The sequence below is a fragment of the Ovis canadensis genome, chromosome 1 (genome assembly GCF_042477335.2).
Source record: "Ovis canadensis isolate MfBH-ARS-UI-01 breed Bighorn chromosome 1, ARS-UI_OviCan_v2, whole genome shotgun sequence".
NCBI lineage: Eukaryota > Metazoa > Chordata > Mammalia > Artiodactyla > Bovidae > Ovis > Ovis canadensis.
Genome location: NC_091245.1, coordinates 110,502,457 through 110,508,072, shown reverse-complemented (window position 1 = coordinate 110,508,072; position 5,616 = coordinate 110,502,457).

The following is a 5,616-nucleotide window of genomic DNA, read 5'->3' as shown; positions in this document are numbered from 1 at the left end:
ACATGGCTTTGGGCCCCTTATCCTCTTCCCACTCTTTCTTTTCTCCTACCCCAAAGTTATCTCAACTTGTCTTTATTGGGGTGGTCATGGGTTGCAGCAAAATATTATTTGGTCAGCACATTACCAGGTGGCAGTTGAAATGAATCACTAGCAATGGGGATTCCCTGGAGGCTCAGTGGTAAAGAATCAGCCTGCCAATGTAGGAGATGCGGGTTTGATTTCTGGCCTGGGAAGATCATACACGCCACAGAGCAACTAAGCCCATGTGCCACAACTATTAAGCCTGTGCTCTAGAGCCCAGGGGCTGCAACTATTGAGTCCATGCGCCCTAGAGCCTCTGCTCCACAGCCAGAAAAGCCTCTGCAATGAGAAGCCCATGCACCCCAACTAGAGAGTAGCCCCTGCTTGCTTCAACCTGAGAAAAGCCTGAGCAGCAATAAAGACCCAGCACAACCAAAACTAAATAAATAACATTTTAAAAAAGAAAAAGAATCACTAGCAATATCTTGGGTCACATTAATCAATACTGTGTAATGAGCTTGAGGGCTTACAATCCTGTTGTAGATACATCTTATAATTCAAAGAAGCATGTATTTCACCACTGATTTCTGATATGGTACCTGGTATATTCTTAAATTTATGAATAAGTGAAGAAAAGAATGAATGGATGACTGAACAGATGGACTCTTTAAGGAGCAAATAAGATGATAGAGATTGTTTCTTTCTGTAAGCTTACCAGGGGTCATTCCTCTTTTTTAGATCAGTTCTGTGCTTCAAAATCATCTTCTCTTTTACTGCACAACCTCATATGCTCTCAAACCTTCTGAGGTCCTTCTTTTCAGACTGTCTTTAGTTTCCCAACAAACATAGGTAATAGGTGGGTTGAACTGCCCATCTCCCTCCACCTGACAATTTGAGTGATAAGATACAGACTTTGAACAGTTTGCTCTTAAGCAGACTTATTCAGTTCAGTTCAGTTCAGTTCAGTTCAGTTCAGTCGTTCAGTCATGTCTGACTCTGTGCAACCCCATAGATGGCAGCCCACCAGGCTCCACTGTCCCTGGGATTCTCCAGGCAAGAACACTGGAGTGGCTTGCCATTTCCTTCTCCAATGCATGAAAGTGAAAAGTGAAAGTGAAGTCACTCAGTCATGTCCAACCCTCAGAGACCCCATGGACGGCAGCCTACCAGGCTCCTCTGTCCATGGGAGTTTTCCGGCGAGAGTACTGAGTGGGCTGCCATTGCCTTCTCTGCAGACTTATCAACACTTTTTAAAATCTGCTAAGATGTGAAAAGAAGTAGGAAGCAATGCATGAAAGTGACACACTGGGGTGAATGCCTCAGGGCCAACTCTTTGCCTCCTTCCTTTTGCCATGTTCGTAGCAGTTTGTTACTCTAGACAGACTGAAATGATATATATGATAACTCTGATTGCAAACTTTGAAGGAGTATCAAAGTTAGCATTCTATCACATAGGATGTATGTGTAGTTTATCATGAAAGTAAAGCCCACATATTTTTAGGAATAAAGTAGGGCACTATTATTAATTATCCTGAACAACAGGCATTAACCAGAATTCACTTGAGCAAACCAGGATGTGGGATTGCACTATTCACTGTATTCACATTTATTTTAAGAATTAGTACAGTTCAGTTCAGTTGCTCAGTCGTGTCTGACTCTTTGCAACCCCATGAATCACAGCCTGCCAGGCCTCCCTGTCCTTCACCAACTCCCAGAGTTCACTCAGACTAACGTCCATTGAGTCAGTGATGCCATCCAGCCATCTCATCCTCGGTCGTCCCCTTTTCCTCCTGCCCCCAATCCCTCCCAGCATCAGAGTCTTTTCCAATGAGTCAACCCTTCACATGAGGTGGCCAAGGTACTGGAGTTTCAGCTTTAGCATCATTCCTTCCAAAGAAATCCCTGGGCTGATCTCCTTCAGAATGGACTGGTTGGATCTCCTTGCAGTCCAAAGGACTCTCAAGAGTCTTCTCCAACATCACAGTTCAAAACCATCAATTCTTCAGCACTCAGCTTTCTTCACAGTCCAACTCTCACATCCATACATGACCACAGGAAAAACCATAGCCTTGACTAGATGGACCTTTGTTGGCTAAGTAATGTCTCTGCTTTTCAATATGCTATCAAGGTTGGTCATAACTTTCCTTCCAAGGAGTAAATGTCTTTTAATTTCACAGCTGCAGCCACCATCTTAAGCCCCCCAAAATAAAGTCTGACACTGTTTAGGAGCCCCCAAGAATAAAGTCTGACACTGTTGCCACTGTTTCCCATTTTTTCCCATGAAGTGATGGGACCAGATGCCATGATCTTCGGTTTCTGAATGTTGAGCTTTAAGCCAACATTTTCACTCTCCTCTTTCACTTTCATCAAGAGGCTTTTTAGTTCCTCTTCACTTTCTGCCATAAGGGTGGTGTCATCTGCATATCTGAGGTTATGGATATTTCTCCCAGCAATCTTGATTCCAGCTTGTGCTTCTTCCAGCTCAGTGTTTCTCATGATGTACTCTGCATAGAAGTTAAATAAACAGGTTGTCAGTATACAGCCTTGACGTACTCCTTTTCCTATTTGGAACCAGTCTGTTGTTCCATGTCCAGTTTGAACTTGCTTCCTGACTTGCATACAGGTTTCTCAAGAGGCAGGTCAGGTGGTCTGGTATTCCCATCTCTTTCAGAATTTTCCACAGTTTATTATGATCCACACAGTCAAAGGCTTTGGCATAGTCAATAAAGCAGAAATAGATGTTTTTCTGGAGCTCTCTTGCTTTTTGCTTTTTCCATGATCCAGTGGATGTTGGCAATTTGATCTCTGGTTCCTCTGCCTTTTCTAAAACCAGCTTGAACATCTGGAAGTTCGTGGTTCATGTTTTGCTGAAGCCTGGCTTGGAGGATTTTGAGCATTACTTTACTAGCGTGTGAAATGAGTGAAATTGTGCGGTGGTTTGAACGTTCTTTGGCATTGCCTTTCTATGGTATTGGAATGAAAACTGACCTTTTCCAGTCCTGTGGCCACTGCTGAGTTTTCCAAATTTGCTGACATATTGAGTGCAACACTTCCATAGCATCATCTTTCAGGATTTGAAATAGCTCAACTGGAATTTATACCTACATTATTAAAAATCAAAGTAACTGCTAAGAATGTATATAAATCAATAGAAGAATATTTCTCCAATCCAGGTCCATCTGTCCCATGCTATCCCCACTGCTCACAATAGAAAACAATTTTCATCTGTGTTTCCTAAAACTCTGCAGTGTTTCCTTACATAAAAACAAGTAAATATGAGTATCCTCCTAAGCCCCCTGGAGACCTTTTTCAATCACTGTAGAAAGTCCTTTCTCAACGTAATAAGTAGTTCATTGTGTGCATAATTTAAACAGTCCAGTGCTGAAGGGGTCATGGGTTCTAGTCTTGCTATTACAATCAGAATTACAAAGAACAGCCTTGTGTATATATCATTTCATATACATATATTCAAGATGAATTCCTAGAAGTGGGATTGCTAGGCACAAGTAACTATGTAGTTTGCATAAAGATTGACGAATTTTTCTCCAAATTTTTTTACTATTTTGTTCTTTTATGAGGAAAGTATGAAAATGTCTATTTCCCTGCAATTGGCCCAATAAAGTGTGCTTAAAACATCTGGATTTTTGTCAGTCTGAAGGTGATAAAGGTATCTCAATGTAGTTTAATGTTGCATTTGTCATTATGAGTTAAGATGTATATCTTTTCATGTATTTAAGTGTCCCTATTCTTTTATAAATGCCTATTTGGGGATAGATTGCCCACACTCCAAATTAAGCATCATGAGGAAAGGGATTATGTATTATTCATTTCATAACTTTGCCCAGTAAGAGGTATGGGAAATAAGAAGCATTTACTAAACATATTTCATGAATAACAGAATCACTGATTTACCCTCTCCATACACTATTGTTTCTTTTTGTTAACACTTTTTTCTAACCTTTGGATCACATTTTTTTTCTTGTAAAATAATATTTCATGTAAATGTATGCATAATATAGAATATATAGATAAATGAAATTTGAATTACTTATAAAATTATTTTTAAAACAATTTTTTACCTATTCCTTTCTAATAATTTCTTGTAACAGGTTTTTTCAAATATTAATAATCATTGTATGCTGTTGAAACTTGAAATACTGTTTTTTTCACCTAACATTCTAACAGATATTCTTCATTGTCTCATCTGCTAAATCACAGATCTCTTGATGGAGGTATCACACCTTGCTCTTTTCTTTTGCTCCATTTCTAATACAGGATATGTATTATTAAGAGAGCATGTTTTGCTGGTGGGGGATGACATGAGAGGAAAATAAACAATTTCCTAAACTTGGAATGCTCCAACTTCTATTTTCCCTCTTTGTGCTACCTTTAAGATATATTTCACTCATTTATCTACAGTGCTAAATATTTTGCATATTATTTTGTATTGACTTGGATTTGTATTTGAACTTCTTATAAGCAAGTATTTGTATAATAGTGATTGTTTTCTGAAGGCAAACAGACAGCCTTATATACTGTTTTAGTGCAAGCCATGATGGTATACAACTGAGTACTCCAAAGCATGGGGAAAGTCTGTCCCAGAATCTGTCTTATAGATCCATAAATGAAGCTACAAATTAGAAGCGTTTTTGTATTTGGGAGTGTGAAGGATGTAGCAATTTCATCAAATAGTAGTGGTGGCTTAAAGCTCAACATTCAGAAAACGAAGATCATGGCATCCGGTCCCAACACTCCATTGGAAATATATGGAGAAACAGTGGAAACAGTGTCAGATTTAATTGTTTTGGGCTCCAAAATCACTGCAGATGGTGATTGCAGCCATGAAATTAAAAGACGCTTACTCCTTGGAAGAAAAGTTATGAGCAACCTAGATAGCATATTCAAAAGCAGAGACATTACTTTGCCAACTAATGTCCATCTAGTCAAGGCTATGGGTTTTCCTGTGGTCATGTATGGATGTGAGAGTTGGACTGTGAAGAAGGCTGAGAGCAGAAGAATTGATGCTTTTGAACTGTGGTGTTGGAGAAGACTCTTGAGAGTCCCTTGGACTGCAAGGAGATCCAATCAGTCCATTCTGATTGGAGATCAACCAGGGGATTTCTTTGGAAGGAATGACACTAAAGCTGAAACTCCAGTACTTTGGCCACCTCATGCGAAGAGTTGACTCATTGGAGAAGACTTTGATGCTGGGAGGGATTGGGGGCAGGAGCAGAAGGGGACGACCAAGGATGAGATGGCTGGATGACATCACTGACTAGATGCACGTGAGTTTGAGTGAACTCTTGGAGTTGGTGATGGACAGGGAGGCCTGGCGTACTGTGATTCATGGGGTCGCAAAGAGTCGGACATGACTGAGTGACTGAACTGAACTGAACTGAACCATTTATCCTGGAGAAATGTCAGTTGTTTCACTTGAAGTTGAATCTCTTCAGAAGGCTAGAAAAGACTGGATGAGATCCTCTACATGCTCAAGCATCAGAAAAAAGAAAAAATTCTCAAAGATTAATTCTTCCAATCTTGAGGTTACATTATTTTCTAAAGCAAAACACTCAAAATCAAATATCACACTTAAAT